The 13,721-nt window shown below is 49.6% G+C and overlaps 1 protein-coding gene across 4 annotated transcripts in view; it reads right to left on the bottom strand.

Moving 5' to 3' along the window:
* The window catches only part of IHO1 (interactor of HORMAD1 1), a 79,967-nt gene extending 72,018 nt beyond the window's left edge, over positions 1-7,949 (bottom strand). For 2 of the 4 annotated variants that reach the window (XM_039482282.1, XM_039482283.1), the window contains exon 1: positions 7,549-7,860. The gene's annotated coding sequence lies outside the window, so the exon portion shown is untranslated. Of the gene's footprint in view, positions 1-4,253; positions 4,669-7,548; positions 7,861-7,904 lie in introns of those variants that run through there. The other 2 variants (XM_039482281.1, XM_039482280.1) reach the window with 2 other exon arrangements.
* Between the last annotated feature and the right edge of the window lie 5,772 nt (positions 7,950-13,721).

The following is a 13,721-nucleotide window of genomic DNA, read 5'->3' as shown; positions in this document are numbered from 1 at the left end:
TACTGGGTATAAAGGTAGGCCCGTTTGGCCATGTGTGGTGTGTCTCTCTTCTGGCACTAGCCGATCAGAGCACCCGCTCAGCTGACCGATCAATAAAGGGTGTGGTACTCGTCTTCCTGTCTCCGTGCCTCCTTGGTGTAATTAGGTAAGCTCCAGGGGGAAACGAGCCCTTTTGGCTAACAGTACCCACACTATTTTAATATTATGATTGGGTCATAAGCATCATAATACCAATTTCATTATTTCTGAAAAGCTCTAAAAGCTTTGGTTATAAATATATGTACATACATTTCTGCCTCAATAATAATTCAGTTGCAAACAAAGAAGTTTTATTATTAATGAAAAGCTTTTTGTTCAAAGGAAACAAAAATACTGTAGGGAAAAACCTGAACATCAATGCAAAAGCAATTAACAAAATCATAATTTGTTAGATTTGTATAAAACCTTGTTTATACCTTTATTAAATACAAAAATATAGTTGTAAGTATGTTATGGCCAAAATGTGAAACAAATCAAGAGTCTGGTTCTGTTGCAGAATGTTGACGCTAACCAAACAAACAAATTTCACCAGCACATGCAAATGTCATAAAAGTTTATTACTCTCAAAGTATTTACATGAGCCTGCATTTAAACTTCATTTTGCTTTACCTTTTATACTAGCTTTTTGTGCTATGTTACCAAATGTATCGGTTGTTAAGGTTTGTGCTTTAAAATACTCAAACCTGTAAGTGTTATAACTAAGGGCAAGTGCAGAGTCCTGCACTTAGGACGGAAGAATCCCAGGCACTGCTACAGACTAGGGACCGAATGGCTGGGCAGCAGTTCTGCAGCAAAGGACCTAGGGGTTACGGTGGACGAGAAGCTGGATATGAGTCAACAGTGTGCCCTTGTTGCCAAGAAGGCTAATGGCATTTTGGGCTGTATAAGTAGGGGCATTGCCAGCAGATCGAGGGATGTGACCATTCCCCTCTATTCAGCACTGGTGAGGCCTCATTTGGAGTACTGTGTCCAGTTTTGGGCCCCACACTACAAGAAGGATGTGGATAAATTGCAAAGAGTCCAGCGGAGGGCAACAAAAATGATTAGGGGGCTGGAGCACATGATGTATGAGGAGAAGCTGAGGGAACTTGGATTGTTTAGTCTGCAGAAGAGAAGAGTGAGGGGGGATTTGATAGCTGCTTTCAACTACCTGAAGGGGGTTCCAAAGAGGATGGAGCTCGGCTGTTCTCAGTGGTAGCAGATGACAGAACAAGGAGTAATGGTCTCAAGTTGCAGTGGGGGAGGTTTAGGTTGGATATTAGGAAACACTATTTCACTAGGAGGGTGGTGAAGCACTGGAATGGGTTCCCTAGGGAGGTGGTGGAATCTCCTTCCTTAGAGGTTTTTAAGGTCAGGCTTGACAAAGCCCTGGCTGGGATGATTTAGTTGGGAATTGGTCCTGCTTTGAGCAGGGGGTTGGACTAGATACTTCCTGAGGTCTCTTCCAACCCTGATATTCTATGATTCTATGATTCTAACAAACAAACTCTAAAAGACTTGGGCTGATTTAGCTGTTGCTGATGCTACAGCTAAAACACAGTGCTTGGGGGGAGCAATACCTTTTCTCACAGAAGATTGTGAGCACCTGTAGTCAAACACCACAAGAGCTATTATGGAAAACTAGTAATGAACATGTTATGGAAGTAAAAATGAACATCTTACTGCAAAAACTGCAAAAGCCTCTTGAACAGGTATATTGGTGCTAAAGAATTGAGAAATTCAAAACAAAAAGCGAAAATGTATTTTAAAAAGGAACAAGAAAAATAATGAAAGAGGAAAAGACTAGGTTGAGCTTCTGTCATATCCTGTACAGAAGTCTAACTTGTCTCAGACGGCTTGGTCCCCCATCACACTGTGAACAAACTGAGCTCATCTGTGTATAAATTCAGGTCACTGGAAACAAAAAAAATGGAGCAGTTCATCATGTTAACCAACGTAAGCTGTGTAAGGGTGCGGCCCACAGAATGGAGACACCAGAATGTATCAGTGCACAGTAAAGAAACACCTGGGTGTTGGAAAAAGAAAAGATACAATCCTTTATAAACAGACTGGTCAACTACACTTCAACCTACTGTATATGGACGACTGAGTAGATATTACAGTTGACTATACAGATATTATAAAGACCACTGGTCAGGCCAGGTCTAACTGTTATTTAAAGTGTGTATTATTAAGCTAAGAGAGTTTATCCATATACCTGTGGTTTTAAATCTCTCTTTGGAATATTGCTAAATTTGTTTTGTGTGAAAGCAAAGGTATTGTAGTGTGTGTCTTTGTTAATATGGCAACATTGTATCAGGGACGTACATGAGACTCAGTGGCTGGGCTAGAGACTATCCACTGTCTGGTATCTTTTGAACTAGGAGACTCCAACACTGAGCTGGAATAGTGGTCACACGTCAGGATAATTTGGCTCGGGAATGTCTATTTGCAACAGGGCTGGTATGGAAAATCTAAAAAGACACTAACTATTTTGAGCATCAGGCAGCAGAAATCGTCGCTATAATTCATGACATCGAAGGCCTAGCTACTGGAGAATGGTGTACAGTGTATGATACGCATAACATGTTCCACTGTTTAACTAAAACACAAGGAAAACGTAGTGAATTAATCACAGAAAATAATAAGAAAGCAAAGAAAATCGTGCAGGTAGAGAAATGACTTGCACTGCTTGTGGGAGTTATGTTAACTACAACAACGAGCTCATTATGGAATAGCAAAGAAAGGGATCTGCCTGCTCTTATTAATGATGAGCAGTTGGCTAAATGGCATTGCCCACAGTGTATAACGAAGGTGGCTGTAAGCGGGCACTGCATTAACTCATGTCAACAACTTCCACTGAGCACAATTTATCATTTGGGGCCTGTGGCCCTGAACCCTAACTGAGGTGCACATTGTTCAGAACAATCCTGCCTGGTGTCAGACGCAATGTACATTCCCTTTACGGTCTCTTTACCCACACTGGAGCCTGACGCTGCACCAGCTGACAGGTATGGCTCCAGATTAAAAAACAGAACCAAACTCTTATAGACCTGGAAGGGACCTTGAAAGGTCATTAAGTCCAGTCCCCTGCCTTCACAGCAGGACTAAGTCCCACCCTAGGGAGATTTTTGCCCCAGATCCCCTAAATGACCCCCTCAAGGATTGAACTCACAACCCTGAGTTTAGGAGGCCAATGCTCAAACCACTGAGCTCTCCACGGGGTAGGTTACCTGGCAGCCAGCGATAAGGATAAGGAACGTATCACTCAGCACCACATGTGGCTTGTTGTTTGGGCTGCCAATTTGTACATAAATGTGATGGTGTCATAAACAGATGGTTAAGGGTTAATGCCTCTTTTACCTGTAAAGGGTTAAAAAGTTCACCTAGCCTAGCTGACACCTGACCAGAGGAACCAATGGGGGAACAAGATGTTTAAAAAAAAAGAGGGAAGTTTTCCTTTGTTGAGAGTTTTCAGTTTCAGCCGGAGTGAAAAAGATCAAGGAACCAGCCTCTTATCAAAGTAGTAAGTTTTAGAAAGGGATAAATAGGTTTATGTTTATTTTCTTTGTAACTTGTCTTGATACCATTAAGGGAATTATCAAATTTGGGTATTTTTTTGTGTAACTAAATTTATGCCCAGGGGAACATCCTCTGTGTTTTGAATCTGTTGTCTGTGAGAGTAGCTGGTTTGCTAATCTCTCCCAGCGGGTTTTCTTTTACCTTTCTTTTCTTTAATTAAAAGCCTTTTTCTTAATACCTGATTGATTTTTCCTTGTTTTTAGATCCAAGGGGGTTGGATCTGGATCCACCAGGAGTTGGTGGGAGAAAGGAGGGGGGATGGTTAATTTCTCCTTGTTTTAAGATCCAAGGGGTTTGGATCTGTGTTCACCAGGAAATTGGTGAAGACTCTCAAGGCTACCCTGGGAGGGGAAGGTTTTGGGGGGAAAAGGGGAGTTCCAGACGGAGGGATCTGGATGGTGGCAGCGATACCAGATCTAAGCTGGTAATTAAGCTTAGAAGTGTCCATGCAGATCCCCACATCTGTACCCTAAAGTTCAGAGTGGGGAAGGAACCTTGACAGATGGTTTTGGCATCGAGACTCCAATCTGTGGCCATGGAGGCCTGGACCAATATAAGGAGACAGGAAAGTTAGCTGCTCCTGCCTGATGAAGTTTACCAGCTGGCGACAACCACTAGTCTGGGTGACCTGTCGTGTCCCAGGGTTCACTCACCAGACTGGCTCCCCCCTGCCGGTTATCTCAGGGGATTAGCTCGGCTAGCCGGTGTGCCCTGACCTGGTGGTACCTCGCCATCGTTGTCTCCACCTGCAGACCCGCCTCAGTCCAAGTACTGCAGCATCCTTGGCCCTGCGGCTGTGTCACTGTCCGTGTTCCCCCTTCCGGGGCAGGGGAAGTATCTCCCGGTCCAGCCACTTCCCCAGTGGCGAGGACCCAGGCCTGCCCACTACTCCAGGCCCCAGCCCGGAGACTCTGTAGCTGCATCTCAAATTCTTCTTACTGCTGCTATGTCTCCCTGGCCACTTCCCCATGGCCCCAGCTGCCGGCCAGGAGCTCCTCTCACTCCCCTGGTCCCTGCCAGTAGCCGCTCATCCAAGGTGTCGCAGGTCTCTCACCCTGCTAGAGACACAGTCCTCTCTCCTCCAGCTCCCAGCAGCAACTGACCCTGCTCTGGCCCCACAGCTCTTTTTATATGGGCCCTGATTGGCTGCTCCTTACAGCCTCTCTCGGATTGGCTGCTCCCTTCACAGCCTCCCTAGGCTGCTTTTAACCCCTTCTTTGCCAGTGTGGGGTGAACACCCCCATCACATAAAATCATTAATTATAAGAAATGTATTAATGGAGACCTCACTTGTGATGTCACTACTCCAAATTTCTGTTTTACTCTTCACAGTCATAACATTGTGGGTTACATTATACTAATGCCTATTCTAGTTTAAGGAGTAATAGTTTTAAGTGCATTAATTATATATTGCTGACAATGCAGTTTGCTAAAACAGTACAAGCCTATTACATTCATGGTATTAATATACTATCTATACGTGTGTGTTGGGACGTTATAGTAACTGAATGTATTGTGATCTCCCCACAATTCTGTATCCCACAACCCTTTGCAAACCTGAAGTCAGCTTTGGCACTAGAAAATAGGAAGACTATCAGTGCCCAGCACATGAATGTGGTGTCCACGTATGAATAGGGAGTACTTCCACGACTCATCAATCCTGGGAACAGTATCCAAAAGAGAGAGAAGAAAAGTACAGAACAAAACAACAAGCGATGGTTCTGTTACCAAGTGGTGGGTTGGATTTTAGTGACGGAGAGAGTTTTGTAACCTGTAAAACCTTATTATAAATATAGCTAGTTCAAATGCATATTTCCAAAGCAAACCTGTGTAAGCATCTGCGTCTGTCTGCGTCCAAATTCCATGTATCCCGTTTCCCACTTCCACAGGGAACATGCTGCGAGGTACGAACTGCTCCTGGAAGTAGGCGTAGGAGGTCTCCTGTTCGTATTGTGTGGTTTTGTCTTTGGCTAAGTTCAGTTATTTGCTCTCTTGACCATTGTTAAGACCGAATTGTGAGTGTTGTCAAATAATTGGCTATGCCTTTAGTCAACAGGAGTATCTCTTGAGAGTTCCATTCCCAGCTGGGCCTTCAGGGCAGGGCAGAGGCCAGCTACAGATCTGGCCCTGCTCAGCATGGCACAGCCAGGGGCATCGTTAGCACTTTAGCACTAAACTGATGAAGAAGAACAACAGAATTAAACCATCCAAGTGAAGCTGGTCTGTGCCTCGTGAACACGCCAGGGCGTGGGAATTTCAGGAACTCGTGCCCAGCCCCAGGGAAGGCCCTTTGGTCTCAGTAATACTTGCAGCTCAGTACCAGGAGGGAAAGCTGCCAGGAGGTACCCAAGGCTGTCGTCTTACCAGCCATGCCCCCAGCGTCGGATTTCACACCTCTCTCTGGAGCGCCCCATAGCACACCAGGGAAAGCTGCCGGGAGGTACCCAGTGCTGTCATCTCAGTAACAGACTTAACAGTGACAATTTTGCAAAAGAAAAGCTTCAAAAACAGACTCCCAACGAGAAACTGCTTGAACTAGAATTAATTTGCAAACTAGATACCATTAACTTGGGCTTGACTAGAGACAGGGAGTGGCAGGGTCATTACACAAATTGAATCTATTTCCCCATGTTAATATCCTCACACCTTCTTTTCAACTGTCTGAAATGGGTTATCTTGATGATCACGACAAAAGTTTTTTTTCTCCTGATGAGAACAGCTCATCTTAATTAATTAGCCTCTTAGAGTTGGTTGGGCAACTCCCACCTTTGCATGTTCTCTGTATGTGTGTATATAAATATCTTCTCACTCTGTTCCAGTCTATGCATCCGATGAAGTGGGCTGTAGCCCACGAAAGCTTATGCTGAAATAAATTTGTTAGTCTCTAAGGTGCCACAAGGACTCCTGTTCTTTTTGTGGATACAGACTAACCCGGCTGCTCCTCTGAAACCCCTCACCAGCATCGCCTCCAGCATTGGATTTCACACCTCTCTCCCCAGCGGTAGCGCACCAGGGAACGCTGATCAGACAGAGCAACATTTTCAGTGACTCCTGACTTAAGAGCTTAAGCCCATTGACTTTCAATCTGACCGCAGCTCCCAAATGTAAGGCTTTTGGGGGCTGGAACTTGCCATAGGCATGGATTTTCAGAGGGTGCGCCAGCGTGGGGAGGCCTGGCTCACCAGGGCTGACCAGAGGGGGGGAAATTTTCCCCAGGCCCCGGGCCCCGCAGGGGCCCCCACCAGAGTTTTTCGGGGGCCCTGGAGCGGGGTCCTTCACTCGCTCTGGGGGCCCCAGAAAACTCTCGTGGGGCCTGGGCCCCTGGAGCTTCTTCCACTCTGGATCTTCGGCGGCGGGGGGCGGGGTCCTTCTGCCCTGGGGCGGAAGGACCCCCCCCCGCCGTATTACCGCCGAAATGGGACCTGCTGCCGAAGTGCCGGGTCTTCGGTGGTAATTCGGTGGCGGGGGGCCCTGCCACGGGACTTTGGGGCACTTTGGCGGCGGGTCCCGGAGCGGAAGGACCCCCCGCCACCGAATTACCGCTGAAGCGGGGCCCCGCCACCACCAAAGACCCCGGGCCCCCGGAATCCTCTGGGCGGCCCTGTGGCTCATGATGCCAGGGCAGGGATGGAAAGAGAAGTTCACTGCTTGGCCCGCTAGTTGTTTTATAACCTGTCTGGTTCCCCTAGAGATGGAAATACTCCAGCTAAGCTCAGCACAAAGGGTTGAGTTTGCTGTAATTTCCATAGAGATGAAGGCTTGGCACTTTGGATGTTTCAGAAAAAATCAGACAGCCTCTCTCAGCACTGTAATATCCACTAGCTTTGTTGCATCGCCTTAGTCTAGCCTGTGCTGTAGGACTGGTCACACAGACCCTTCCGCCCACGGGGCACCACGTCGGCAGGGGGGGGAGGGAGGGATTCGTACTTAGGAAGCCGATGAACTCACAGTGTTGCTGGGCCTAGCACAGCGCATGTCGAAAGTGGGAGAGCTTCTGCCACTGCTCCTCCTGCGCCCTCCTTCCTGGCCTGCAGCCCCTCACACACCTCTGCCAACACACCGTGGCTGCTCGAGCCACCCGAACCAAGGACTGGGGATTGTGCCAGGCTGCGGGTTGGTTTAGACCTTCGGAAAAACAGCCACTAAGAGTAAACTGAAACCTCCAGACTCATTCCACCTGGTCTGAAACAGAAATGGCCCTGGATCTCCAGACTCCCTAAGCTACCGCCCCCGGCAGAAGCTGCTTTTGTTTTCTGAGAATAGTAGCATTGCTGTAGAGCTCGTCTTCTGCGTCAGAGGCTTACCGTGACCCTCTGGCCTTGGCAAGCTGCCAGGACATTTTGTGGGCTGCTGGAGTATTGCTTCATTACTAATTAGGAGCTTCCCTGTTGATGCCTCATTCTAGCACACCCATGGTTTCTATGGCAACTTCAGAAGCAGCTGCAGGAGTGACTTACCCAGGGTATCGCAAAGAGCCTGTTCCCCTCCTCCTGGGGGGTCCTGCAGGGAATGGAGCGTGACCCGGTGCTGTGTCAGGCCAGGGCCTTTCCCTGGGAGCATCGGGGCTGACACAGGGCAGGCGAGAGGTGATGAGACAACAGGGAGAGCCCTTCACCCTTTTCATCTGAGGGGCTGACAGCACTCTGCAAACTCTTCATCCATGCCAAGGCTACAGGAACCACTGTGATCAGCTGGTCTGAGCTACAGCAGCGTCTCCATGGAACGACCTCCCAGGACGGAGAATCCACCCCCTCCTGAGGAAAGCTGCTCCCAGGCTTAATTACCAGCACTTAAATTGAGCCTTATTTCTAGACTGAATTTGTGTAGCTACAGCTTCCAACTACCGGATCTTATTATGCCTGTCTCTCCGAGATGGACCAGCTGCTTACTGTCATCTCGCTCTTCTGGTTTTCTCCGCCTGTTCGCCAGCTCTGCAGTGCAGGGGACAGACAGCCCATTCAGACTCAGCAATAGCTGGACTGTGTTTCACACATTATCGGGAACAGCCGCACACCAAGCCCCTTCCCCTCCCGCGAGGCTTCTCAGCATAGCCAGCCGTTAGCATTCTCAGCCTCCTAGTCACCCACCTCCACCTAGCACCATCAGGCATCAAGCCAGCTAAAGGGGGGGTAGAGCCCCCAATGCCCTGACGCCACAGACATGCCTCCAGCGCACAACCAACATGGGAACCTAGCTCCAACCCCCCCCCCACGCCCCACAGCATAACAGCTGCCGCCAGCACCCCCCTCACACGCAGCCCACGCACCAGCTCGGAGGTGCCCCAAAGAACAGGGCTATATGCAAACTATATCATGGAGTGACTGGTTTCGTGTGGTGCCCAGGTGAAGCGCTTCCACCTGCTCATGGTGGGAGGGAGACCTGCCTGTGCCCCGGGGAAATGCTCCCCAGCCATCAGCTGCTGGCAGCTCTGCTCCAGGCGCCTCACCCTTTCCTCCTGCAGACTAGCAACTTACACACCTGAGTGCCCAATCCCCTATTTTCTGGGCACCCGCAATGTGCACCGATCCACTGCCTCCATGGAAGCAGGCCTCCCAGCTCACTGGAAAAACAACGAGGAGCCCTTGTGGCACCTTAGAGACTAACAAAGGTATTTGGGCACAAGCTTCCGTGCGCTAGAGCCCACTTCATCAGATGCAGGGAGTGGAAAATACAGGAGCAGGTATAAATATACAGCACATGAGAAGATGGGAGTTGGGTTCACCTCAGTGCATCCCTCTCCTTAGCAAAGGCACTCAGACATGTCTGTAGTGAACCCAAACTGACGGGTATGTAACAGCGCTTGAGACAAAGCAGGTGCAAGGGTTTGGAGCATAATGTTACCAGTAAAAGAAAAACATTGAACAGAATGTTAACACTTCCCGGGGTGCCCGGGGGCGGGGCTCCTCACTAACACCTGCCCTTCGCAGGAGGAAGCCTGGCCTGTGGCTGCTGGGGGTCACTCCCCAACCCTCCAGCCGCAGGCAGCACAAGTCCCCTTTCTCAGCCTACACAGGGCCTTGCTGGCCCTCTGCATGTCAGTGCTAGGCACATGCCAGCCCCTGGCCCACCAGACACTCACCCAACACCCCAGCTGCTGCTCCCAAAGCAACAGTGCCCCAGCTTGGCCAGGGCCTCCACTTCGCTGCTCAGTGGTGTGAGCATCGGCCTGCTAAGCCCAGGGCTGTGAGCTCAATCCTGGAGGGGGATCTGGGCCAAAATCAGTCCTTGGTCCTGCTCCTGAAGGCAGGGGGCTGGACTCAGTGACCTTTCAAGGTCCCGTCCAGTTCTAGGAGGTGGGTATATCCCCATATACTATTATTATTACAACTCCCAGCACTTCTACACATGTTCACTATGAACACTGCTAGGTGGATGCAACAAAGAACTAAGATTAGAGAAGTAGCAAGTAAAACTATTGGGAACACCTGGCTCCATATAAAATAAAATCATAACACATTTCTGGAGCCTAGACTGAACTAACAAGAGACTTTCCTAGCTACTGCAGTATAGGTCACCAGCATTTATCAGCCAGACAGGCTGGGAGCCTCCGTTCATAAGACAAGCTCGCTGGCAGCTTGTCCCCAGGTGAAGGATGCCTTGTGTCTCCTTGCATGCTCCTCATGCACCAGGCTAACTCTCTGGTCTTAGTCATAGACCAGACACCCTCCTGCTGTGTGTCCCTTCCTGGAGATTTGGTGACCTCCTGTCACCTTCACAATCTGGATTAGCTGGTGGCTTCATATGCAAACAGACTTACATGGTAAGACTCACAATTCACAATAACCAGCATCTCTTACCCCGTGGCTGAACAGAACCTGTTTATCTCCTTTGGGTGACCTGTCTTACCTTACACACCTTCAGAACGGTTTCCATTATATACAGAACTCCTTAAACACTGTCCGCATGTGCACCTCACACTGTTTGCACGACCAGTCTTCTTGATGGCCTGGATGGCTGCACGTTGGCCTCCCATCCGTTGTCAAGGCTTCCCCTTGTTCTCACACGTATTGTGCAGAACACAACACACGGGTATAAGTAAGGCTAAGATTCTGTCATGATTACTTTTAGTAAAAGTCATGGAGAGGTCATGGGCAATGAACAAAAATTCACGGAAGCCGTGACCTGTCTGTGACTTTTGCTGCTGTGGCTGGGAGCTGTGGGGTTCTCTCCTTGCCCCCTCCCTGCATGGCTGTCTGTGGGAACCCTGAGGAGGCTGTCGCCTGTCGCCGGAACCCTGCCGGGGCCCCGCTGGCTGCCGGCTCCAGTCCTGCAGACCCAGGGACTGAAGCAGAAAATGTCACGAGGTCTCTGGACGTCACAGATTCGGTGACATAAACGTAGCCTTAGTTCTAATGGTTGGAACATTTTTTATTTTTGTTTCCAACGAAGTCCATAAACAGCGCCACCTGCCCTTCAACCGGCCCAAGACCCAGCCGCCCCCATCCATCCCTAACTCGGAGTGGCAGGCTGGGGGGTGGGCCGTGGGATCCGGGAGGATGACATGTCGAAGCAGTAAGGTAAGTAACTGTTTTCAGTTCAAGTACACGTCCATGTGGATCTCTTCCTAAGTGTCTGATGAGCAGTGGCCCATCTGGAAGGTGACACTGAGGCGTCCAAACTGACACTGACTGAACCTTGACTGTGACGCTACCTAACAAATCTGGCATCTCCTCTTGCCCCAGGCCAAGGGCATAGTGGTTAACAGCAGCATGGGGCTGACTCCACGTAGCTGCCCTGTTGGGTTCAGATAGCTGAAGACGGCAGAGGAGGCAGCCCGTGCTCCACTGGAATGAGCGCTGATGTTTGGAGGGAGAAGGGTAGCAGCCATGTGATAGCAGATTGAAATACACCGGGTAATCCATGGAGGTATTCTCTGGGAGATGGCCTGCCCCTGAGAGGCACCAGAGATGGCGACAAGACAAGGAGTCTGTCTGAAGGGCTTTGTTCTTTTCCAATAACAGAACAAGGCTCGTGAAACATCCCAGGTGCGACGTTAGTTTGTCCCTGGAGAGGAATGAGGTTTGGGAAAGAAAGCAGAAGATTAACAGATTCATTTCAAAGGAGGTCCGACAACTTTAGGAAAAAACTGGGAATGACGTGTCACCACCGCCTTTCTCTCTGGAATGTTGAGAAAGGAGGGTCAGCCATGAGCAATGCAAATTCACTGACCCGTCTGGCTGATGTGATGGGGAGCAAAAAGGCGGTCCTGCGAGTAAGGTGCTATAAAGAGCATACAGAGAGAGGCTCAAACGGGGGCTTCATGGGGCTTGTTAAGACAATATTAAGATTCCAGGTCAGAGGGGTTCTCTGACTGGTGGATAAGTATGAAATTACCCCTTCAAAATCTGGATACAGCGGAGTGGGAGATAACTGACCATGACTGGCCAGCAGCACGGCACGCCCAGATGGCTGCCAGGCAGACCTTAGTGGCACTGAATGGCAGGGGAGGTTCTCCAATGCAGGATACAGTCAAGGAGTTTAGGCACTGAGGTCTGCACCGCGTCATGGTTGGGTGGGGCTGCCCAAACGCAAAGTCTTTTCCACTTTCTCCTCTCTGGTTTCCCCATTGAGAGCTTTCCGCTTTGCCGTGTTTCTTGTACTTGGAGTGAAGAGTCTAGCAGCAGCACTCAGCCAGCCAGTCTCCCAGCTGCCAGACCCAGCCATGTCGGGTCTGGCAGCAGTATCTGAGTGTGGTTCGGGGCGCTCGCGCCTGGATATGGTGGGAGTGGTCACTCAGGCAGAGCAGATCTGTTAACTAGAATTGTCTCAGCCAACCCAGAGCTATCCCACTCAGCGTGGCTGGGCTGTGTCCTGCCAGATTGTCCATATCGCCCTGGGCATTCGGAGAACTGGTGAGACCTTGATCCCTCCATGAAGGAAAAGCTGCTTGCAAGGATCCCAAGCTCACGCTCCCTTTGGAGCAAAAGACTGGACATGCTGTACTCTTTCTGGTGGCAAACGAAGCTGTAATGGGATTTCCCTCTGGTGGAATATTGGGGTGACAGTGGAGTGGTCTTCAGAGACCATTCACAGGTGGTGATGGCTGGTCTGCTTAGGAAGCCTGCTACATCATTGCTGTTCTCCTGGAAGATGAAGAGTTATCAGGGTTATCACCACCCTGTCCATAACCTGACGGTCTCTGGCACAGGGATGATAAACTGGCATTTCCTCTTGTCACCCGTTTGGATTGGAGCAGCACGGCGGGAACAATTGTTACACTGCTCAGACTAGGTGTTGGGGTGCAACACGCACTTGTCACAGCTAACAGGTTCTTTTCCAAGGCAGCTACTTATGGTGAACTGAGAAGGTGGAATTTGGTGAAACAGAGACATTTGGCTGAATGCCAAACTACACCTGAAATCACAGGAAAGGCTCAACATCCGTAATGGTTAGATAAGGTAAGTCCAGTACAGTGGTTTCCTGCACTGTGCATACTTACAACCTAAGGAGACCATTGGAAGTAGAGATGGAAGGGAAAGGCAGTGGAGCCCATCAGAAGGGAGGGCCTGAGCCCGTTTACACACCTGCTTGGGGACCTGGTGAAGAGACGAGAACTGGGTGTGGTATTTTATACCCTTCCTGCTGGGAGTAACGCCAGATATAGACTCTGTTTGAGCTTTCACCCTGATTAGAATAGGGTCTCTATCTGCCCCGTCCATATGTGGCATTTGGGATGCCCATAATGAAGCATCCAGCATTAATATTCATGGTTTGCATCACTTATGTCTTAATAATTCCTGTGTATAAATGCAGTCTAAATGCTTAGATACTGCACAGCAACCGAACTGCCAAAGCTTCAGCTCCTCCTTGGAGGAAGAGGAGGGCCGGTACTGGGGACCATGGCTGGGCTGGAGTTCCACTCTCCCTGGCCTTGGCCAAGAGGTGGTGGCTGGTACTGGGCTAGCAGCAGGTACTGAGGTGCTCTTGCATTCTTGTCTGGCGCGCTGGGGATTTTTTGCGGGTATTGACCTGAGACGTGGCGTGCAGGCTAAGCCGGACTTTGCAGTGCCTGGTCCCATGGTGGAGGTGGAGATGCCTAGTGATGTTCTTCTCCCTGCCTGCTCGAGAAGGTGCAGCTCAGCCGAGGGCCCTGGACTGGCTTCTAGTGGTGGTCTGGCTCG

This window comes from Mauremys reevesii, linkage group 7 (genome assembly GCF_016161935.1).
Source record: "Mauremys reevesii isolate NIE-2019 linkage group 7, ASM1616193v1, whole genome shotgun sequence".
NCBI lineage: Eukaryota > Metazoa > Chordata > Testudines > Geoemydidae > Mauremys > Mauremys reevesii.
This window is presented reverse-complemented; position numbering and strand designations above follow the sequence as displayed.